Source organism: Antechinus flavipes, chromosome 4 (assembly GCF_016432865.1).
Source record: "Antechinus flavipes isolate AdamAnt ecotype Samford, QLD, Australia chromosome 4, AdamAnt_v2, whole genome shotgun sequence".
Lineage (NCBI taxonomy): Eukaryota > Metazoa > Chordata > Mammalia > Dasyuromorphia > Dasyuridae > Antechinus > Antechinus flavipes.
Genome location: NC_067401.1, coordinates 401,468,960 through 401,494,900, shown reverse-complemented (window position 1 = coordinate 401,494,900; position 25,941 = coordinate 401,468,960). Strand labels below are relative to the sequence as shown.

Genomic DNA, 25,941 nt, shown 5'->3' with positions numbered 1-25,941 from the left:
AAAAATGAGAATATTATATTGTGATCCACACTCAGTTCCCACAATCCTCTCTCTGAGTGTTGATGGCTCTCCTCATCACTGAACAATTGGAACTGGCCTCAATCATCTCATTGTTTAAGAGAGTCACATCGATTAGAATTGATTGTTGTATAATATTGCTATTGCCATATATAATGTTCTCTTGGTTCTGCTCATTTCACTTTGCATCAGTTCATGTAAGTCTCTTCAAGCCTCTCTGTATTCATCCTGCTGATTGTTTCTTATAGAATAATAGTTCTATATCTTAGCTATCACTTAGCATTCATATACCACAATTTATTTAGCCATTCTCTAATTGATGGGCATTCATTCAGTTTCCAGTTTCTTGCCACAACACAAAGTATTGCCACAGCCATTTTGCACATCCCTTTCCCTCCTTTAAGATCTCTTTGGGATATAAGCCCAGTAGAAACACTGATAGATCAAAGAGATGCACAGTTTGATAACTTTTTGAGCATAGTTCCAAATTGCTTTCCAGGATGGTTGAATCTATTCACAGTTCAACCAATAATGAACCAATGTCCCAGTTTTCCCACATCCCCTCCAACATTCATAATTATCTTTTTTGTCATCTTAGCCAAACTGAGAGGTGTGTAGTGGTACCTCAGAATGGTCTTAATTTCCTTACTCTGATCAATAATGATTTGGAGCATCTTTTCATATGACCAGAAATTTTGTAGCAAATCTGCCAACTTGCTTGCAATTAGGACAGAGTAGCCTAAAGAGGCTCACAGATGATTCCAAGATGATGGAAACTGCAAACTTCTGTCTTTAGCCCCAACTCCTTGCCCGGGCTCCCTGTCCAGATATTTGTGGGTTCTGTGACTCCAAAACTACTTTAGAGGCTTAATCTGCTGTTGGTGTGAGAAAAAATCAGAGGAGGTCACAGAAAGTCACGCCTGCTCTCCACCATCTTGTGAGAATTGTTTTGTAATTTTGTCATATAGTTCTTGGGTTTGTCATGGCAGGTAGACCCCCAAATATTTTATTTTGCCTACAGTTATTTTTATTTTTTTATTATAGCTTTTTATTTACAAGATATATGCATGGGTAATTTCTCAGCGTTGATCATTGCAAAACCTTTTGTTCCAACTTTTCCCCTCCTTCCCCCTATCCTTTTCCCCAGATGGCAGGTTGACCAATACATGTTAAATATGTTAAAGGTATAAATTAAATACAATATATGTATATATGTTCAAACAGTTATTTTGTACAGTTATTTTTAAATAGAATTTCTCTTTCTATCTCTTGCTGATGGGCTTTGTCAGTATTATAAAGAAATGCTGATGATTTGTGTGGGTTTATTTTATATCCTGAAATTTGTTAAAGTTTTGTGTAGGTTTTTGGAAGATTTTCTAGGATTCTCTAAGTAAATCATCATATCATCTGCAAAGAGTGTTAATATTTTCTCCTCATTGCCTATTCTAATTCCTTAGTTTGTTTTTCTTTTCTTACTGCTATAGCCAACATTTCTAGTACAATGTTGAATAACAGTGATGATATATTAAATTTAAAAGGTTTTACACAAACAAAACCAACAGAAACAAGATTTAAAGGGAAATACAAAGCTGGGAAAAAATCATCACAGACAATGTTTCTGTTAAAGGTCTAATTTCTAAAATATATATTAAAGTGTATCAAATTTATAAAAATACAAGTCATTCCCCAATTGACTAATTGCCAAATATGAACAGAAAATTTTTAGGTGACAAAATTAAAGCCATCTATAATCATATGAAACAAATGTTCTAAATCATTAGTGATTAGAAAACTGCAAATAAAACAACTCTATGCTACCACTTCATACCTCTTACATTGGCTAAGATGATAGGGAAAAAAATAATGATGAATATTGGAGAGGATGTGGGAAAACTGGGACACTAATGCATTATTGGTGGAATTGTGAACTGATCCAACCATTTTGGAGAACATTTTGGAATTATATCCAAAGGGCTATAAAACTATGCATACCCTTTGACTCAGGAATGCCATTACTGAGTCTTTATGCCAAGGAAATCATAAAGGAGAGGAAAAGACCTACGTGTGCAAAAATGTTTGTAAAAGCTCTTTTTGCTGCAGCAAAATGAGTAGACAATCATGAATTGAAGAATGGCTGAATAAGTTGTGATATATGAAAATAATGTAATATTATTGTTCTATTAAAATGATGAACAAGCTGATTATAGAAAGACCTGGAAAGATTTACATGAAGTGTTGCTGAGCAAAACACTCAGTACCAGGAATATACTGTATACAATAACATCAAGAATGTGCTGTGATCAACTGTGAAAGGCTTGATTCTTTTCAAAGGTTCAGTGATCCAAAGCAAACCAAATAGACTTTATATAGAAAATGTCACCTGCATGCAGAGGGAAAACTATGGAGACTGAATGAATATATGTTTACTTTTTTTTATCTCCCATGGTTTTTCACTTTGCTCTATTTTTTTCTCTCAAAACATGATTCATAAAGAAATTTTATTAAAAATAAATTTATTTATTTATTTATTTATTTTTATTTAATAATTACTTTATATTGACAGAATCCATGCCAGGGTAATTTTTTTTTTACAACATTATCCTTTGCACTCGTTTCTGTTCCAATTTTTTTCCCCTCCCTCCCTCCACCTCCTCCCCTAGATGGCAAGCAGTCCTTTATATGTTGGATATGTTGCAGTATATCCTAGATACAATATATGTTTGCAGAACCGAACAGTTCTCTTGTTACATAGGGAAAATTGAATTCAGAAGGTATAAATAACCCGGGAAGAAAAACAAAAATGCAGATAGTTCACATTCGTTTCCCAGTGTTCTTTCTTTGGGTGTAGCTGCTTTTGTCCGTCATTTATCAATTGAAACTCAGTTAGGTCTCTTTGTCAAAGAAATCCACTTCCATCAAAATATGTCCTCATACAATATCGTTGTCGAAGTGTATAATGATCCCCTGGTTCTGCTCATTTCACTTAGCATCAGTTCATGTAAGTCTCGCCAGTCCTCTCTGTATTCATCCTGCTGGTCATTTCTTACAGAACAATAATATTCCATAACATTCATATACCACAATTTACCCAGCCATTCTCCAATTGATGGGCATCCATTCAAAAAATAAATAAATTTAAGCAAATAATAATCAAAATTAATTAAAATCAAAATATAGATGATTTGGAAGCAAGTGACTATGCCTAGTTTGAAGCCAAATATTGTAAATCTTTGTTTAAAAAAAGTCTGATTTTGTGTACTTATATTCATTACATTTTATATCATTTAAATACTATTTTATTTCACTTTCATACAGTTAGATTCAACCATAAAAAGAAAAATGAAGAGTTGAAGATAATAGTAAGTGTAACAGTTCACACACTGCCCCATATTGTCTGAAGGTCAGTTATGTGTTATTTCACATCTTTCCCAATGGTGTTTCATTATCCTTACAGTGATCTTGGGGAAGATCCAATCTTTCTGTCATTTACTCTAGACTTTACCCATTGTGTTTCCTTAATATCAATTTAGACATTTGATAGATTAGCCTTTACAAAACAATAAATTAAAGCTCTAGCAAGAACAACCATCACATTTTCTTCCTCACCTGCGGAAATTGTAATCCTTCTTTATATGACATTAGTCTTTAGAAAGAGGAAAAGGATTAGGTTTGCAGCTTAATTCAGTTACTATATAACCTAGTTCCAGTTACTTTAAAGCTCAAAATCCCACATGAGTATGAATCCTGGGCACTTTGGCTTTTTAGGGATTCAGTGCTAGGATAACAACATCTTACCTGAAATCTTATATCTAATAATGTTGCCTCCTCCTCATGACTGGAAATCCTGGGTCCAGGGACTTGATTATTTGTGCCTAGAATTGCAACACATGAAAGAAAATTCTAAACCCATTTCTCAGGAGCACAGACTCTAAAATGGGTCTTGGTGAGAGTGAAAATGGGTAAGAAAATAATCCTTCTCCCCATCCACTTTATTATGATGCACATATTGTGGTAAAACTGCTTCACCACATTGGATACTACCAGAAATATAAAACCAAATATCACCATTTGGCAGTTTTAAAAATGCAGCATCTATTTTATTTGAGATGGGAGGATTCCCACAGGAGCAAATATATACCTCTCCAACTGAGACAGGAAAAAAGCAAAAGACACCCCCTCCCAAACATTCCTATCTTTCCCATGCTTAATAGACTCAGGTGTTTCCTTCCCCTGGCATTTGAGGCCTTTCACAACTTGGCTGTAACCTATTTTTCCAGATTTATTTAAAATTCTTTTCCTTCAATGATTTTTTTTCCTCAGGGCAAAATCATTTTCTTGCTGTTCTCCCCATTTCTTGTGTCACACCTTTTGCCCAGGCAATTCATACTTGGAATTCACCCTTCCTTCCTCTTGCCCTTTTAGATCTTTAGTTTCCTTGAAAGTTCAGGTTAAGCATCACCTTTTATATAAAGTGTTTCCCCATCCCTAGCTGTTTAAGAATTCCCAAAGGAGGACATACAAATGTTAACAGTAAACCATAATTTCTGAATATTTTGTTTTCATATTTCATCTAGGCTGTGAAGTCTTATGAAAGATTGTCTCTTCAAATATGCTATTTTTTATTAACATTTCTGTGAGGGTAAGAGAAGAGGGAATGTGCACTGTAATTCCTATAAGAAAACACATGAATACAAGTTTTATAGAAATGAGGGCTCTAATCATTTATCAGTTTAAACGACATGTCATTTTCCATGAATTAAATCCCCTTCGTTATAGTGACAGTTTCTAGAGAATGAATTTAAAAACATCACTTTTTTCAAGATAGAAACATTATGTGGTGTCTAACAAAGTGAGATGTATCACTCCTTTGATTTAAAATGTCTTCCATACCACATCTGGATGTTCCTTTCTGGTGAGAATTTTATATAAAAGATAGAGATAGACTGCACTCAACTCCTTTAAGCATTTTGGAAAATACCATGAAATGGTACAAAATTCAGTCTCAGATATTACTTTTGAAACATATCCTAATTATTCCCTAAATAAACTCTATTTTATTACATGACATTATTCTGCTGGAAACTATACTAGGTTTACTTCCAAAGATGATTAGAAAAAAAGGAAAAGAAGCTATATGTTCCTAAATATTTATAGCAGCTATCTTTGTGATGGCCAAGTATTAAAAATTGCAGGCCCTCCCATCAATTGGGGAATGGCTGAACAAAATGATATATGATTGTGATGGAATATTACTGTGGTATAAGAAATGGTGAGTTTTAATAGTTTTAGAAAAATGTAGAAAGACAAAAGGATCCACATGTGCAAAAATAATTTGTGGAAGTTCTGAATGCTGTGGATAAGTTCACTTTCTATGGCAGTATACTTTCCAGGGATGTCCACATTAATAATGAGATTAATACATGTATTTCCAGAGCTAGCTAAGTGTTTGGGAGGCTCTGAAGGAAAGTGCAGAAGAGGAGAAATATTAGATCAATGGTTTACAGGAGCCATTGTGCTAACTTCATTGTGGATGCATAGAAAACCTGGACAGTATACCAGGGCCATACCAGGAAATTGAATGGCTTCCATTTGAATTACTTTATGGAGAATCTGCAGATCACCTGGCAGGATAAGGTACCAGACATTGAGGTCCTTTCATGAACTAAACTTCCAAGCAATCAAACTCAACTGCAGAGAGCACAGTTTCATTGTGCTGACCACATTGTTTAAATGCCAAATGTACACTTGCCCAAAAGAATATTTTATAGAGAACTCACACAGAGCAAGTGCTCATAAGGTGGTCAGAAAAAAACAACACAAGGACCCTTTTCAAGATATCTCTTAAAAACTTTAGAATTGCAAAACCAAGAATAGATTGTACACAGCAACAACAGGATTGTGTAGTGGTTAAGTATTAAAGAAGTGATTCTTCTCAGTGGTTCAGAGATCCAAAGCAATAGACTTGGGACAGAAAATGCCTCAGCATTCAGAAAAAGAACTATAGAGAACTATGTTATGTTCACTTTTTTGTAATGCTTTTTTTCTCTCCTATGTTTTTTTTTCTGATTTTTCTCTTCCAACATGATTTATAAATGTGTACTACAAAAAAAGAAAAATTTACAATTGATTATATAATATGAGAGACCGGCACAGAACCACCCAGCATGGCATGCTCTCATCAGAGTAGATACTGTGCTGTATGATCAAAGTATAATTGAATAAGCTCAGAAGAAATGCAAGATACACAAAGTTACAGAATCCAACCCAAATGTTCTTATGGACTATTTGTGTCCAACCTGTGGCAGAACATTCCAAACTCATATTTGTCTGATCAGCCACAGTCAGACACACTGTAACTTGACTCTAGCTTAGTGATATTATTTTGGCCCTCTTCAAGAATGAAGGACAACAATCTAAACAAAATCTTGAATGAAAAAGGCATTTTCAAAATCAGATCCAGTCTTCCAGTCTTCCCAATTTGGTGGCCAACTTTCTGTCTATCATACCACATAGTCTGGTAGGTAAAATCTATGTAGGATAGAGTGATAATTCCACATAATATCACCTTGATCAATATTTCAGCATTGGAGGCAGCTAGATAGAGCACCTGCCTTGATATCAGGAAGATCTGAGTCAAATTTGACTTCAGACACTTAACAAGTGCTAGCTGTATGATCCTAGGCAAGTCATTTAATCCCAACTGCCACAGAGGAAAAGAAATCACCATTGTTATTTAATTATAATTAATGACTAAAGCTTTAGAAAAATATATACTGAGGTATATCCTAGCATCCATACTATTAACTTATCAAGCTAAACTCCTTAAAAAGCTAATTTACATGCATTATGTTGAGTTCCTGTCCTCTTTTTTTTTTCTTTGTTTTAAAATACATCATAAAGGCTTCATTTCCAAAATATATAAAGAATTGACTCGAATTTATAAGAAATCAAGCCATTCTTTAATTGATAAATGGTCAAAGGATATGAACAGACAATTTTCAGATGAAGAAACTGAACTATTTCTAGTCATATAAAAAAGTGCTCCAAAGCCCTATTGAACAGAGAAATGCAAATTAAGACAACTCTGAGATACCACTACACACCTGTCAGATTGGCTAAGATGACAGGGAAAGATAATGTGTAATGTTCGAGGGGATGTGAGAAAACTGGGACACTGATACACTGTTGGTGGAGTTGTGAATACATCCAGCCATTCTGGAGAGCAATTTGCAATTATGCTCAAAAAATTATCAAACTGTGCATACCCTTTGATCCAGCAGTATTTCTACTAGGCCTGTATCCCAATCGTATGTACAAAAATGTTTGTGACAGCTCTTTTTGTAGTGACCAGAAACTGGAAACTGAGTGGATGCCCATGAGTTGGAGAATGATTGAATAAATTGGGGTATATGAATATTATGGAATATTGTTGTTCTGTAAGAAATGACCAGCAGGATGAGTTCAAGGAGGCCTGGAGAGACTTATATGAACTGATGCTGAGTGAAATGAGCAGAACCAGGAGATCATTATACACAGCTGATATAGGCCAGAACTCTAAAACAAAGATTCTTACAAGGTGTTAACTCAGTGGAATTGATAAAGACAATGGTTATCTAGTTTAGCATGGTGCTTAATATTTCTCTAGTTCAGTACATGTACTTAGTACTTAATAGAGTTCTACAAGATGCACACCTACAATGATGTAATTATAATAGAGTCTCTAACAGTCAGCAGGGACCCAGAGACACATTCATTCCATCATCTACCTTTGTCGTGACTGGAGGCTGAAGCACAAACCCTTGGACTCAGAGATAGATTCATTCACTCCATCTCACAGCACCCCAGTGGCAGGGCTCTCCTCCTTGGCTTCCCCATTAAAACCATGACTCTGGAAGGCCTCTAAGAAAGCTAGTCTGGGCCCCAGGCAAGGAAACTAGACTGTAAAGGAGATAATAAAGGATTTGGACTTTATTACCTGGCTATTCTTGTGGTGATTAATCTGCTGAAAGGAAGGCTGCTCAAAAGACCTCCAGAAAACCAACTGAGAACATTATACACAGAACAACAAGATTATAAAATGATCAACTCTGGTGGAAATGGCTCTCTTCAACAATGAGATGATCCAAACTAGTTCCAATTGTTCAGTAAAGAAGAGAATCAGCTACACCCAGAGAGAGAACTATGGCAAATGAATGTGGACCACAACATAGCATTTCCACTCTTTCTGTTATTGTTTGCTTATATTTTTGTTTTCCTTTTCAGGTTTTTTTTCTTCCTTTCTATATCTGATTTTCCTTATGCAAAAAGATAACTGTATAAATATGTATACATATATTGGATTTAATATATTTAACATGTATTGTACTACCTGCCATCTAGGGGAGAGGGTAAGTGAGAGGGAAGGGGAAATTTGAAGCAAAAGGATTTGCAAGAGTCAGTGTTGAAAAATTACCCATGCATATGTTTTGTAAATAAAAAACTATAATAAAAAGGAATAAAATACATCATTTTTACATTTCTAAATATACAATATCCACATAAGTCCCTGTTGTGAAGGAATACATTATTAAACACAGCTTCAACTACTAATTCTTTAAAAACATTATTTTATCTCATTGTTTTTGAACTCAGTCAGCAGCCTAACCCATTTTAGGAATTTTCTTGGTTTGCAAATAGCTGTGTCTTATTTCCTTTCATGAATTAGAGGAATGGTTAGCTCCATTAAGATATATTTTTTTTTAATCCATAAGTGATTCCAACCTGGATGCTCTCTAGTAAAGGAAGACTAGATAGAACATTTAACTTCTCTCGATTTTCTAAGTTCTATTCATAAAATTAAAGGTATTTGTTTAACACTTTGAGAAAATTCACCTTTTCCATGAAAAGTAAGCATTTTATTCCCATAATTATTTGAATTACATTTAACAGGAGTATTTTGCAAACAGTATCTTGGAGCCTCCAAGGATATAAAGTTTCCCCTTATTACTGCTTTGGCTGCATCTCACAAATTTTGGTATAATGTCTCATCATTGTCATTAACTTGAGTGAAATTATTAATTGTGTCTATAATTTGCTGTTTCACCCAATCATTCTTTAAGATAGAATTATTTAGTTTCCAATTACTTTTTAGTCTATTTACACCTAACTTTTTGTTGAATGTAGTTTTTATTACATCATGATGTGAAAAGAAAGCATTTACTATTTCTGCCTTGCTGCATTTAATTTTGAGGTCTTTATATTCTAATATATGGTCAATTTTTGTGTAGGTTCCATGAACTGCTGAGAAGAAAGTATACTCCTTTCTGTCACCATTCAATTTTCTCCAAAGATCTATCATACCTAATTTTTCTAATATTCTATTTACCTCTTTAATTTCTTTCTTATTTGTTTTGTGATTTGATATATCTAATTCTGAGAGTGCAAGATTGGATCTCCCATTTTTGCTGTCTATTTCTTCTTGCAACTCTCTTAACGTCTCCTTTAGGAATTTAGATGCCATAACACTTGGTACATATATTCTTAATATTGATATTGCTTCATTGTCTATAGTACCCTTTAGCAAGATATAGTTTCCTTCCTTATCTCTTTTAATGAGATCAATTTTTGCTTTTGTTTGATCTGAGATAAGGATGGCTATCACTGCTTTTTTGACTTCACCTGAAGCATAATAGATTCTGCTCCAGCCTTTTACCTTTACTCTGTATGTATCTCCCTGTTTTAAATGTGTTTCCTGTAAACAACATATTGTAGGGTTCTGATTTTTGATCCAGTCTGCTATCTACCTCTGCTTTATGGGAGAGTTCATGCCATTCACATTTACGGTTAAAAGTACTAATTCTCTATTTCCTGCCATCCTAATATCCCCAAATTATGCTTTTCCTTTTCTTGCCCTCCTTCCCTCCTTCCCTAACATTAAACTTATTGGTCCCACTTGCATCACACAGCTCTCCCTCTTTAGTATCCCTCCCCCCTTCCTTTGAATCCCTTCCCTTTCTTGTATCCTTCCCTTATTACTTTTTTTTCCTTTTCCCTTTTCCTCTCCCACTTTTTAATGAGGTGAGAGAAGATTCTCTGTAAAACAAATATGTTAATTATTTCCTCTTTGAGCCAACTGTGATGAGAGTAGGATTCACACAATGTTCCTCCCCCTCTCTTAGGTTCCCTCAGATATGATAGGTTTCCTTTGCCTCGCATGTAGTTTCCCCTCTTTTTATCTCCCCTTTTCCTGACACTATCCCGTTTCCATTTCTACTTCCCTTTTTTACATTATATTAGTAAAAATCAAATTATACATGTGGTTTTTATGTATATCCACAACAGAAATACAGTTCTCAAGAATTCCTTTTACCTTTTTCTACTTCTCTTGAGTCCTGTGGTTGGAGATCAAATTTTTTGTTTAAGTCTGGTTTTTTCCTTAGAAACAAATGGATTTCCTCTGTTTCATTAAATGTCCATCTTCTTCCATGGGAAAAAAAAATGCTTAGCTTAGCTGGGTAGTTTATTCTTGGCTGCATTCCAAATTCTTTTGCCTTTTGGAATATCAGATTCCAGGCCCTTTGATCCTTTAATGTTGAGGCAGCCAGATCTTGAGTGACCCTTATTGTGCCACTTCGGTATTTGAATTGTTATTTCCTGGCTGCTTGTAATATTTTTTCTTTAGTCTGAAAATGCTGAAATTTGGCCACAATATTCCTCAGGATCTTTATTTTAGAATCTTTTTTAGAAGGTATTCGATGAATTCTTTCAATGCCTATTTTATCTTCTGGTTCTATTACTTCTGGGTAGTTGTCTTTGATGATTTCCTGTAAAATAGTATCTAGGTTTTTTTTCATCATAATTTTCGGGTAGTCCAATGATCCTCAGGTTATCTCTCCTAGATCTATTTTCCAGATCTGTTGCTTTTCCAAGTAAATATTTGACATTTTTTCCCAATCTTTCATTTTTTTGGTTTTGCTTGACAGATTCTTGATATCTCAACGAATCAGTCATTTCTATTTGTTCATTTCTGATTTTTAGTAAGTTATTTTTTTCATTACCTTTTTTTACTTCTTTTTGTATATGTTCAATTGAGTTTTTAAATGAGTTGTTTTGCTCTATGAAGTTTTTTTCCATTTCACTAATTTTTTTTTTTTTTTTTTTTTTTTTTGTGAGTTATTTTCTTTTTCCAATTCACAAATCCTACTTTCTGGGGAATTCTTAACCTTTTCCAGTTCATAAATTCTGTTTCCCTGCACTTCTTTGTAGTTTTTTACCTTTTCCAATTCACATTTCAGGAAGTTGTTGCTCTCTTACATAGCTTCTCTTTCCTTTCCCCACTTTTCTTCTAGTTCTCTTTTAAGGTTTTTAATAGTCTCTTCTAGGAGCGCCTTTTGTATTGGAGACCAACAATTGTCTGGAGACTGTCTGCTATTAGTTTCTACAGGGTTGAAAAGCTTTTCTCTTTCTGTATAGAAACTATCAATCGTTCTTTGGATTTTTTTTTACTCATTTTGTTAAAGCCTGTAGGGTCTGCCTTCAGAGCCAGGAGGTTACCAGCTTCCTCTGCAGAGCAGTGGAAGGTGTATGGACGGGGGTAACTGTCCTGCCCACCGGCTACAAAAAGCAGTGAGGTACTGGAGTGCTGTGGGAAAAAGTTCCCCACCAGAAAGTAACTCAGGCCTGCAGGGCCGGGCTGGGAAAGTGCCCTTCAAAGAATCCCTGCTGTGTGAGATAATGACTGCCCTGGGGCTAGATGCTGAGCAGCGAGAATTTCTCTGTCCCAACCCAAATCCTTCCCTGGGGCTGTGGGTATTAGCAGCTGAGCAGTGAATGGATTTGCAGGGACTGGAAGTGTCTGCCCCGGAAGCACAGGCTGCAGGGGAAGTTCTATTGTCCCAGGCTGAGCCCCCTACTCTGCCGATTAGAGGCTGCCCAGGCTGTGCCCCCCCTGCTGTGCATATTAGTAACTGCCCTCGCAAAAGCCCCTAACTGGGGGATGTGGCTGCAGGGCTGCGTGAAAGTCTGCCTGAGTCACTTCCGGGTTTGAGGGGTTACAGTCAGATCTCCTGAGGTTCTGGTGTTTTTTAGAGGACCCTCTGTTTTAGGCTTTAATCTCTCCACCACTTTACTGCTTTGTAGTCAAGGCAGAGCAGTTAGCCTATAGCAGAGTGGTCCCTATAACTTCTCTAGCCACAGAGATCACCCCGCCCCTGGTCTGCTCAGAATGCTAGTCTCTCACTGCCTGTGCTAGTCTGTTCCTGGCCCCTCAGGACAAATCTTTCCTGGAGAGCTTCCAGATTGACTTTGGCTGGTGAGTTGTAGGGCTTCCAGTCTTCATGAATTTAAGCAGTGAAAAGCTGTTTTTGAGGCTGAATTAAATAGTTGGTTATGAGGGGGATGAGAGGAGCTTAGAAAGTCAGGTGTGCCTTCTCTGCCATCTTGGCTCCACCCCCTTGAGTCCAATATCTTTCTACAATGAGTTAAAAATATGCTCCATTATCAATCTTTGGATTTCATAATTGGTAATTGCATTGATCATTGATCAGAATTCTTATTTCTCCCTCTACCCATGTCTCTCTCTCTCTTTCTCTCTCTCTTGTCACTTTCTGTATCTTTGTGTTCCCTCTCATTGTCCTTGTTCCTTTGTCTATCTCTATCTGACAGAGATGGGAGTGGGGAGTAAGGTGGAGGGGGAACAGAGAGAGAGAGAGAGAGATTAATTAAAACTTTGGTCTAATTTTGACCAAGACACAAATTAAGTGATTTAGCTAATTGCTTCTTGTAGCCTTGTCTAATCTAATAGTGTTTGTTTATTAAACAAATTTAGAGGGTTAGATACCTATAGAATCGAAATAACTGACTCCAATTGTGAGTCAAATCAAATAATTCAATTATTTGTTGAACAATGTAGAATACAATAAACTGTAAAAATTCCTAAAATGAAGCATGGCACATTTAAATGTGAGTTATGGAACATGAAGAGAAATTAAATGTGACTCTACTCTTATGGCATTTGCCCAAAGACAATGATTTTTGACAGAGATTGATGTAGTAATTATAATAATTTACTAGTATAGAAATTGAACTTAGAAGTTATACATATAAATAAAAATTGGCTACTATAGGAAGCTAACAAATGGAAACCTCCCTCTCTCCTCATCAATTAACTTCAATTGAGCCTTTCACTAGATGACTTTTGATGTGATCCCTCCAGCTTGGATGATTGCCTCATGCACTGGATTTCTATTTAAAATTTCACTTGAAGTAACATTTCTTTTTGTTTGCCTTTGACACCAATATTACTAGTGGCTCTATTATACCAGTTTCCTGGATCATAGTGATTGTTTAATTAAAAGAAAGATCAGAGTAGCTTTTTTATTGGTTACCATATCACTGTTGGTGCATTTTTAGCTTGTGGTCAATTAAAACCTCCTGATCTTTTTCAATACCTACTCATAATGGGCCAATCCTATTTTGAATTTGTAGATTTTTGACCTCATGTAAAACTTTATATTTTTCACTATTTAATTTGATCTTATTAGATTCAGCCAAATGTTCTAACCTGTCAAGATCTTTTTGGATCTTGACAGCCACCCAACAAGTTCGCTGTCCCTTTCAGCATTATGTCCTCTTCAAATTTGACAAGCATGCCATCTGGACTTTTATTCACGTCTTGATTAAAAAAAAAGGTTAAATAGCACAGGGCCAAGGACATAAGATTCTTCTAAAACTGATATCAAATTATTAGTGAGTGCTCTATAAGTCTAAGGTTCCAATTTAAAAAAAAATAAAATGTACTTTTAATGAAGTTTCACAAAATATAAAGGTGTTCACATAATGTGATCTCCGTAGTTATAGATAGCCTAGAGAAATAGAAAAAAATGTACAATTCAGTTTTCCTATCTTTCTCCCTAGTCTGCTTAAAGTGTGCAGCTAACCCTGTAATGATTTCCTTCCAAAGCCGAATGGACTTGCTTTAAAAACCAAGTTACTATCTCATTCAATTAACTCTCCTCTTCTCCTTTATCAATGCTCAATTAACATTGAATTACTTTTGCAACAAGCTTGCTAGTCTTGCTAGTATTAAATCATCTTATTTCTTGAAGGGAATAAGATATATATATTTTCTGAATACTTTAAACATATTTGAACATAAATGAGTTGTTTAACACAAGTTGTGCTAAAGTCTATTCTGTAAAAATAATGTGTAAACGTAATGATAGATAACAACTAATATTTAAATATTTTAAAGTTTTCAAAGCACTTTGAAATATTATCTAATTTGATCTTTACAATAATCCTCTAATGTACTAACTATTGTCATGGCCATTTCACAATATAGAGATTGAAGTAAACACAGGTAAGTGACTTGTCACACATTTAGTAATTTCCTGAGGCAAGATTTGAACTGAGATTGCATTAACTCAACATCTGTTATTCTGTCCACTATATCAACCATTTGCCTAGTGACCATTAGAAAGTATCACATGTTTAGGGTTTAAAAAGTCATCTGGTATGACAGATTATGTGTAAAAAAAAAAAATGTAACAGAAGATATCCTTGAAAGATGGGGGTAGTTTCAAATTTTGGAGAATATTAGGCTTCTATGGCTTGGGAAACTATATTAAAGGCACTGAAGAATTTTGAGCAGAAATCAGAGAGAGCCAGATCATTTTCAGTTACCTGGATTATGGATACTGGAATGTTTTCAAGTTTTAGACTACACAAAGCTGAGAAAACTAGCTAAAGTAGTAGATGACAGAGTATCTAAAATTTTTTTCCTATGTAAGAATGCTGTTACTAAGTAGATGAAATTTCATCGGGAGAAGCAAAAAATGTATAAAGTATACATTTATATGTGTATTATATATATATATATGTATATATACTTGTTAACCCCCCATACAGACATATACAGAGATGCACACATACTTTTCTTACTTCCTGAATTTCCTTAGTTTCTTAATTCTTATCATGATTCACAAGCCTCTCTTCCTAACCATAGGAATCAAAGAATTCAACCTCATGTAGACTAACCTCCATCTTTTCGGCGCAACATATCTGGCATTGGCGTGGTGCAACTTATTTATATTGCTTTTCCTTTAGATAAAGAGTCCATTATTTTTTTGCTTCCTCTTTCCTCATTTTCTTTTACTACTATCTTTCATACTTTTCTGATCATATCCTATCTTATCTCATTGCCTTACTTCCTTTTTTTAAAATTTCATTTTGTTTTTGAACTCATCTATTGATCCTATCTATCATCCTTATTTTTTTTTCCTTTCCATCTACTGTACAAAAAATTAATCTGCTCTTTAGACTTCCCTCCAGTTCATATTTGGATATACTAGACTTCTGCTAAAAACTGTCTATTATTTTGCTTTCAGATCCCATCTTCCTTATTTATGTAACAAGTTTTGTTTTGTTTTTGAAAATTTTCTGACCTTCCTGATTTCTTCCTCTGTCTAAACCTAGCTACTATTTGTGCTTTAAGTCATTTTCTCTTCTACTTCTTTATCTTGTATCTCAGCTTACTACCCTTATTGTGGCACACTTATGATTCTCTGGTCAACTCAGCCTGCTTAGAGAAGAAATTTCTCAAAGAGATGAAATGAGACTATTTCATACTAAATTTATCAAATTATATTGCTATGGAGATATAGCCTGTGCTGTTTTAGAATGAAAATCAAAGTATGACTCTCACATACTTTAGTAATGAGTTATCGGTGTTATTATCATTATCCCCAATCTGATCAGTGCCCCCTCTTAGCATCTGACTTTCTCATCAGTACCAATTGTGAAATAGTACTTCCAGGAATGTAATTAGATAAAATTACATTGGCTGAAATCTGTACATCACTAATGCCTTTTAAGTGATATATTTTTGGAAAAGACCATTTTAATCTATACTACTTCCCATCTAGTTACACATTCCCACAATGAAAGCTTGAGATATTAAACAAAAGACTTTAAAGATATAAGCATTCATTTTATAAATGTAAGGAATGAAATGTATGGAGAGATCAAATGATTCACTCAAGATTGTGCAGGCAAGATAGCTGATGGAAAAATCTCTAATTGAACTCTATGTTTCTGACTTCAAGGTCAATGTCTTTTGTTTTGTTTTTATTTCTCACACTAATATACTGTCTCGTGAATTTTAAAAAGCTTCATTGGAGACGAACCATAAATGATAATTGTTGAATGGAAATGATTGATAAAGAAAAGTTGATACGATCAATATTATCATTCTTTTCTTTTATTTCTTAATCTTCTGGCATATTTTGTTTATTTGCTACTCTGGCAGATTGGTTTCAATCCAAGCATATATTTTCTGATATTATAAAGAAATTTGGCAGGGGAATGAACAAAGGAGCCAAAAGTAAAGGGCAATCATAAATAGAAACCTAAAATTTCAACCTGAAAATAGATAGTACATAGATTAATGCTCAAGAATTTATTTTAGCTTTTTAAATGTGAAAATGATACATATTATGAAGGTGATCAGCTTTTATATAATGAAGGAGCAAATAATAAAACAGAAAAGTTCGCAATCTTGATCATGGAAATCTAGGAGTGATACAGACATTTGTTGGCAATCACAGTTCTCAGAACAGATAAATGTCAAATAAATCACCAAAACATATGGGTGAGAATATCAGCTTAATGATTTGGCAGAGAAAACATTGAGCATCATCAAATTTCCTACAGAGAAATTTAGAATTCCTTTGATACTCTTACTGCTACTGGAAATAGAATTGGAAATATGAAACCTGTTTCTCTTTTAAAAAAACTGTCTGATTCTAACATTCTTGGTCATAAAAGCTCATTTATATGAAATCGTACATATTTCATGACAAACATTATAAGGAGAAATGATTAGGGCTATACTGCTATTTATGTGCACAGAATACAATATTGGATATAGCTTAATCTAGCTGTGTCCAGGGAATAAATGAAACACTAGATAGTCCTTTATTACAGAATAATATTAAAGGCATTTTATGCACATATAAGTAACTTATAAAGAATAATTTAAGAAGAGGAAAATGTGGAAAAATATCTGGAGTGAATTAAATCATAAGAGGGAACTACCAATGTATCCAATCATGCTAATATTTCAAAATTATACCATGTGATAGAAATTCAACAAGTGAAACGTAACCAAATGTTGACAAATCCAAAATAACTAGTAGCACTTTGGAAGAAATGAACTTGATAGCTCACAATAAAACTGAAAATATCACAATTTAGATTTGGAAAAGTCTTACTGTCATCTTCATTTTTGATATTCATATCTGAGTATCAAAAAAATATATATGAGATGAATTTGCTTCCCCAAAGCCATATAGTTATTAACAGAATTAAGAATTAAGATCAGGTCCTCTGACTACAAATCTGTTTGACATTCTGACATAACATTATATATCCATTCACTTATTGAATAAATATAATAATTGCTAATTATGTGCACCAGACAAGGCCAGGTGTTTGGGAAATTCATATATAGCAACTGATCTCAAAGAGCTTAAACATCCAGTTTTTAGGAATGATTGTTTTCTTCAGTGTTAATAAACAATTGGCCTCTATCTTCCCTTTAATCTTTACTTTTATGAATCCTATGACCAACAACAAAACAAAACTAAAATAACTTATTTTCAGTAATAGAAATAATAACGTAAATTCCTTTTCCATTTGTTATTTATCTATAACATCCTTTATACCTTCTTTGCTAATCTTCTTAGGAAAATCATAGGTTAATTTCACATATAAAATAAAATATTCTTTATTAGTCAAATATTTTGTGTTTCTTTATTCTTATAAGTAAAGTAGAATGATGAGTATTGAGAAGTGCATTTCCGACTTTGTATTCTCAACTGTGTATATTTCAGAGTGGCTAGATAAATGGAGAAACATTTCAGCTAGTAGAACTTGATAAGTAAAAAATATTCAACTTTAAATTTAAAATTGTTATATATATATGTATATATATATACATATATATGTATATATATATATATATATATATATATATTATATATATATATATATACACATATATATTTACACACACACACACCACACATGCCATACCCACCCATACATACACAGAAAAATGAGTATCAAAATAATATTAAGCAAAAGATATTCTCAGGTAATGATGTGATAGATTTTAATTCAAAGATTAAATGATCACACATTGAAGCATACATCTATACACAAATGCTCAGAATGACTTTAAAATAAAAATTTGTATACGCACATGCCATTAGTATTCATTCAACATTTGGATAATTAAAAAAAAAAAAGTTGACTTAAAAAATAAGTGATTAAGAAGCTGTGAAATTAATATATGCATTTCTGAAGAGTGTGACCTTGACACTTAATGGCAAGACTATATGCATTGATTTAAAAATATTGTACCTTAAAGACTAAAGTATAATTACTATTTGATCCAAAGAATGTATGTATGTGATCAACATGAAAATCTATTTAAATGTTATAGTATTAAACTGGAAAAAAGATATATAAATTCTGGAAAGAATCTTAAGACTTGCTCATTCCAATCCTTTATATCACTAATGAAGAAACTAAGATTTAGAGTGAATTATACAAATTAATTTAGTTACCTTTTGGCAGAGTTCATATTTCAAACCTAAGTCCTCCAATTCTTTAATCCAGTCATTTACACTTGACCACTATACTGTTCACTTCTAATTTTTTCAATAAGTCTACCATCTCTCATCAATAGGAACTATTTCATCCATTAAGAGAAATATAAGATCTCTTATGCCAGAGTATTCTGTGCTTCTTCTGTTGATATTCTTTTATAATTTCATCATGGTAGATCTACTACTTATTTTGAACACTTTACTCAAATTCTCATGAAATCAGAACAATTAAAAAAACACATAAAAGTGTGAATTGGTTGCTATTTTTTACCCTCCCTTGAATGGCTCATTTCATTTATTAATAAATATCTCTAGAATATTATGAATGACTTATTTACTCTAAGAAAAAACAATTAAGTGCACCCTTTCAAATCAATGTTGTTTGATTCATCCTATATAAATTTAGTTACAAAATATTTTTGTTATGTGATAAAGCCCAAGCCTTCTTTTTGGATGATAAAACGATGCTTAGTCTAGCAAATTTCAATAAAACCAACTTACAAAGTTCAATTTGCCTACATAGTGATGTGATTTGAATACCTTGATGATATTTGATGATGGTGCAAATATAGCTGACAGACAGTCATGCAGACTGAATGGGTACTCAGAACTATTCTTATTCCAAGTTTACAGAAACAGCATGCAAAATGAAGAACAAGTAACTGCTGTTCAATTTCACTTGGTAATTTCCTTAGATTTTTTTTTTTTTTACATATTGATTAGGAAATCAAACTATGTAAACTATCACTAGGGTGCACCTGAAATATGAATGAAGTGAAAATCAAGCTAAATCTGCAAGCTTAGTCACTCCTTGAAAACTGAACTATCAGATAAAGGTGTGAAAAATAATAACGTTTCTCAGAATTGCACTGAAGAAAATATAGAAAACCATACTAGCTTACTTTGCTAGTTTTCCATAAACACCAGGTGCGACTTTCTATATGAAGAATAGAAAACGAGGCAGAAAGAACTTTATGTTGTGATTAAAGGTTCTTTAAATGCATTTCCTGTAATGCCAATTCCTCATAGCTACAACCATAACTTCAACCAGATGCTAATTCTTTGAACTGTAATTAACAGCATGACACTTAAGAAGTAATTTTTATAATGATTACAGGCACTATACTTTCATTCTCCTGAAGTGCTAAGTACTGTAATCATCACCTGTTCACAGTAAGCCTTATTGCACCACAGGCTATTAACAACTGATAGCACCATTTAACTAAAGCTTGGCTCCTAATGAATTGTCAGTAACTGAATTTTTATTTCCAAAAATGAACTGATAGGTGATTTTTTTCTTGAATGACATTATATTTATTCCCATATATGACAAAATTCTTGAAGGAGAGAGAACAAAAAAACAAATAAACAAACAAACAAAAAACTCTTGACATTTAAAAAAAATCAGTGTTCATGCTGTTTGGATCAGATACACCAATTCTTTATAATTAATCTGTTACCTTGTACCTATTGAAAGAAGTGCATACACATACAAATATATACACAAATATTGTCTGTAAGTAGAGCCAGAAAGGGAAGGCAGTATTGAGGGCCTGCTGTTCTGAGAGGAGTCGAGTGATCATTTGAATAAAGTATTAAGAGAAACCAGTGTTTCCTAGCCAGCACCAACAAGATTAAATGGACATCATCACATGAGCAGTTTGCATCCATTAAGTAGGGTGCAAGGAAGACATGCTATCTAACTCCATCCTATTATTCATGTTATTATTGGATTTATTTATTTTTCCTTTATATTCACATATCATTTGAATACATTTAGAGTATAAATTTATTGGAAGTATATGCAGAACAGAACATATTGGTATATATATATATGTGTGTGTGTGTGTGTGTGTGTGTGTGTGTGTATGTGTATGTATATATGTATGTATGTGCATATATATATATATATATATTTATATAATACATATATATGTTTGTATGTATGTATATATATATATATATATATATATATATATATAGTTAATTAGTTAGTTACCAAAATAGTACTTATGCCTTGGGAAGTAAATAGGTGTAAATAGGCATTGTAGAGATCTGAAAAGATCAGTGCTAAAAAGGGAAAATGACATCTGGGACTCTAGTTAGGTCTAGAACATATGCTTTTCTGGTTAGATCACATCTGGAATTTTGTATGAAATTCAGGCCATATTTTTCAAAGTTCATTCAAATCCTAGTATATATTCAGTGGAAGATAACCAAATGATGAGGAGAATGGAGATAGTTTCATATATTGAAAAGGTAAAGAAACTAAGAATGTAGCTTGGAGAAAAAAAAGATCAATTATGTTCTTAGGGTTGGGAAAGATAGAAGTCTGTCATGTTGAAGAAGAAAGAAATTTATTCTGCTTAACCCCATAGGGAAGAATTATGAACAATAAGTAGATGTTTCAGTGAGTCAGCTTTTGACATTACATATGGGAAAAACTCCTACTAATTAGAGCTATACAGAAATAGAATGGGATACCTCTGGAGAGAGTAGTTACTTCCTCCTTGGGAGTTTTCAAGTGGAGGTTGAAGGATAATTTGTTCAAAATATTGTAGAAGTTATTCTTTCTCAGATAGGAATTTGACTACATGTTCTCTGAGGCTTTATACAGTTCTGTGCTTCTAGAGATTAGAGATAGCTTATATTATTAAAAATATCATTGACATCATTTTGGCAGTTCAGTATAATATTAGTATCATTTATAATAATAACCAACCAAACACTTTATAAATATCTTATTTTAATCTTATGACAACCTTAGGAAGTAGGTACTATTATTTTCTCCATTTTACTGATAAGGATCTTGAAGCAGATAGAGCTTTTATGGTTTTCCAGGAAAATATAGTTCTAATATAATCCATGCCATACATTTCTTTTGTTTTTCCTACAATATAAATCCCTCCAGTATTTCCTATTCATATGTAATTCAAATGTAATCATATGTAATTCATATGTAATAATTTTACAATAAATAAATGAACAAATGAGTCAGTATTAAAGGATGATAGGTGATAAATACATAACTTTTGAATGATTCATTATCACTTTACCTCAAAAATATATTTATACTCTGTATAAACACATCTAACATCAACAAATTAACTCTATATCCTCTGTGCCAAATTATACATTTGAAAATGGCACTTAAAGTCTGTTTACAACTTTTTAGTGTACAGCCAAGGTTAAACTAACCTATTTTTTACCCCATGTGCACACGCACACACACACAGACAACACACACACCACTTTTCCCATTTCTGAGAAGGGAAGCAGAAAGACCTCTTGAGAAACTAAATTCCCTTCCCAAGGGAACCCAGGAAGAGTGACATTATAGACTAGATTGTCATACATTTATTTTCTAATGCAGCTGCAGGTGTGTCCAATCATAAGGTCTAGTTCAACTTACTGTGACATTGACATTGAAATGAGTCAGAGATCTGGTTCCTAGCAAGATTTTTACTACTCTCCATATAACCATAAGAAAATGAATTAAGTTTTTTTATGCTTCATCTTTTCTCATCTGTAAAATTAAGGATAGAAAGGATGGTGAGGAAAATAGGGATCGTGTTATAGGATTATCAGTTCAAGGACCTCTGAATGTCCAATCTGAAGAATACATGGGAAAAAAATTTTTTCTTGATATTTTCAAAAACCTGAAAAACTATTTGCAAAAAAAAATAAATTTGATTTTTTTCCTGTTTTTACTTAGAGGTAAAGATAGCAGAAATGGGTAAAAAATATAGATGAATAGATTTCACCTTAATGTAAGGAAAATATAAGTAATATAATGAAAACATAGTCAATAAGTCATAAACACATATTTATTAATTATCTACTTTATTCCAAGCACCATTACAAATGTTTTCCTCAATGTGCTTATAATCTTATGGGGTAAAACAATACACATACACACACACACCCCCACCCACACACACACATACACACACATATACACACAAAGAATCTGAAAAGTTGGAAGGAGGAGGAGTAAAGGAGGAGGCACAGGGGCATAGGGAAATGGTACAAAAATCAAAAAAGTTTGAAATTTGTTCAGGTTGGGTGAAATGAAGAGATATTTATTCTACTATCTTTCCTAAAAGGATGAATTTATGGCTGTATCCTCCAATCACAGAGTCAGAGAGTACTGAATATAAGTAATGCAAATAATCTTGAAATATGATTGATCTACCCGCATGGTGGAAAATCACAGTCTGTGTAGCCTGATGGGGAATTAAAGAGGTTTCCAATGATTCCTAACCATTAGACTGATCCAGATGGACAAAGAGGCATCTCAAGGGATTGTGAGTTTCCTCTTATTACATATTTAGAATCAAAAGTTTCATGACTTTGTTGAGTATTTTAAAAATAGAATTTCTCTGTGGCAAGAAAATTCAGGGTCATACCATTTTGCAATTGAGAAAGAATCTCTTCTATAGAATATCTCATAAATATATAACTAAACTCTGCAGCAAAATTATTCAAGCAAGGGTTAGCCCAAGATAATACATTATTCTTTGGGATATTTCTAATTATTAGGCACTTTTCCTGACAATAAACTTAAATTTAACTGTTTTGATTACTATTTTTAAATGGTTTCTTTTTTATTTTTATCACTTACTTGGAATCTTTATTTAATTTTCTTTAGAATGCTAATACATCTCAATAATAACAAAACATTATGAACATTAGTTTTAGGCTTCACATCATACAGACATGCAAAATAACAATTAAATATAAAGGAAAAAATAGCAAAAGAATAAGACAAAACATCTTCCAAATGTTCATATAGTTAATGTTTATTTTTTTCTATGAATTATTCAAATCATTAACTCCCTTCTCAAGTCTATAGTATAGAGTGGATGAGAGCAAAACTGTGGTTCAGGTAAAATCTGGTGTTCCTCTAACTCTCTTTTGCCATATTTGCAACTTTCCCACTTTCTCTGGCATAGGAAAAAATTTGGTATTTTGAATTAGAAAGACCTATATTCAAATCCTGCCTCTAAATATTTACAAACTGTTTGAGAATGAAGACTTCACTTTTCTCTCATTTAAAATAAGGGCATTATACTAGAAGGGTTCTGAAGTGCCTTTAGCACTTTTACTTCTCCCAACACCAAAATATGTTTGTTAACCATAGTGTTCCAATTGATCCCTAAGGCTGTCCTGAAAGTTCCCAGTCTCCCTTTCATGTCTGCTACCTCTACTGCCCCCAGTCTACCTAATTAAGAAGTGTTTTATTTTTTTTTTTATTTTACTTCTATTATAAAAAAGGTCATTTCACATTCCTGGTTTTTGGGCTTTATGTATTACCCCACCTGAAAACAAAATAATAGTTTTCTTTGGTTCTACAGGGCTTTAAACAGGAGGAATTGCTAATGTAGCCATCTTTTCTGGAGGGGAGAAATATTCTTGAATTTTGAAAATGTTTTTCTTTTTCAATTTTTTTCAACTAATAAATTCCTTTATATTTCCTTCTAAAATTCTTGCCTAACCACCTCCCAATTCTGGGAAGAGACAAAAAGCAAAATTCTTATAATAGGCATTTATAGTGAAATTAAAAAAATCTTTTATAGGCTATGCCAAAAATGTGTCTCATCTGTACTATAAGTTCATCACTATTCTTTCAACATCATGTGACTTCTAGAATTACATATAGATCAGTTTTTAAAATTTTCTCAAAGTTGTTCATTCAAAAATCATTTTTATGATAAGAAAAAAGTTGTTTTCTGAATTTGGTGCACTTTAAATAAGTTCATATATATGAATCTTCCCAGGTTTCTGTGAAATTATTTCTTTCATCATTTTTTTAAAATAATACCCTAGGTAGAGATCTCATCTTCCATTTGACTCTAAGGTTGCACTGACAAAATGATACTTGACTCATGTCCCTGATCCCTGAATAGGATCAAGCTGGTTCCTGGACCTCTTCTTAGTGAAATATTAATACTTCTATGGAAACCATTCTGCCTCTAATTTTTCCCCAAAATTTGTAAGCCTCTATTTCCCTACATCAACTTGCTCTAAAGAAAACATGACTCATTGTTGCTTTTCTTTTACAGTATCAATCAGGATTCAATCTGTTTCTCTTGCTGGGTTTTTGTAGCCGAAAGATGGACTGTGAATTTCCTCCTATTCTGCACTCTTTATGGATCTTCTGGAAAACATTTATCAAATACATGATGAAAATAGCTAGCTAATCTTTAGCACTTACCATGAAATTCAGTGTTAATTTGATGATCTTAATCACCTCATGTGGCCACTATCCAATTCATAGAACTGTACAATTTTTTTCCCCCTGAGGCATTAGGGGTTAAGTGACTTGCCCAAGGTCACACAGCTGGGAAGTGCTAAATGTCTGAAGCCAGATTTGAACTCAGGTCCCCCTAACTTCAGGACTGGTGCTCTATCCACTGCACTACCTAGCTGTCCCAACTGTACAATTTTAAGAAAAGGAAATACATCATTTATTTTAACAGTGAGAATACAAAACAATACTTACAAAAAGAAAAAAAAAGTAATATTTAAGTCCTATAGAGGTTAAATTATTTTTCCAATGTCATAGAACTAATGATACAATTCATTTGCCTACCATACATATGGTTACAGAACAGTACTTTTTCACAGACAACTTCATGCATGGTCTAATATTCCCAGCAATACAATTGGCACTTTGGAATCTGAGCTGCTGATTGGTATTCATGTTTTACAGATAGTGCTACCTAGAGGAAGTTAGGTGACTCAGTAAAGTGCTTGTTCTGAAGGTCAGGAAGACCTGAATTCAAATCCAGCCTCAGACTCAATCTGAGTGATCCTGAGCAAGACATTTAATCTCTGATTGCCTTAATTTCCTTAGTATAATATGAAAATAATAATAGCACCTGTCTCACAAAATTATTATGAGGATCAAGTTAAATATTTGTATAGTGCATAAGACAGTGTCAGGCATGAAATAGACACTTAATAAATGCTTTTCATTCATTGAATTACAATAAACCCATTCCATTATCATTGCTCTATCTATTCTTTCTGTCTGAAAAGTATTCAAATCCATAAAAAACAATCAGTTGATGTAACATACAAGTAACTTTCTAACCATTATTAAGCATGTTATTATTTTGTGAGAGACTAAAAAATATGAACTTTTATAATATTATTTAAATGAGTGGTCATTATTTATCATTTCAATAACTGTAGCACAATTTTGATTTATTATAAGTGATTTTCTAGTTTTCCCTAGTTTCCTCTCATCATCTTAAATGAAAATTAA

At 33.2% G+C, this 25,941-nt stretch overlaps 1 pseudogene; it reads right to left on the bottom strand.

Annotated features, from left to right (window-relative positions):
* The window catches only part of LOC127561599 (proteasome subunit alpha type-1-like), a 31,166-nt pseudogene extending 16,102 nt beyond the window's left edge, over positions 1 to 15,064 (bottom strand).
* Between the last annotated feature and the right edge of the window lie 10,877 nt (positions 15,065 to 25,941).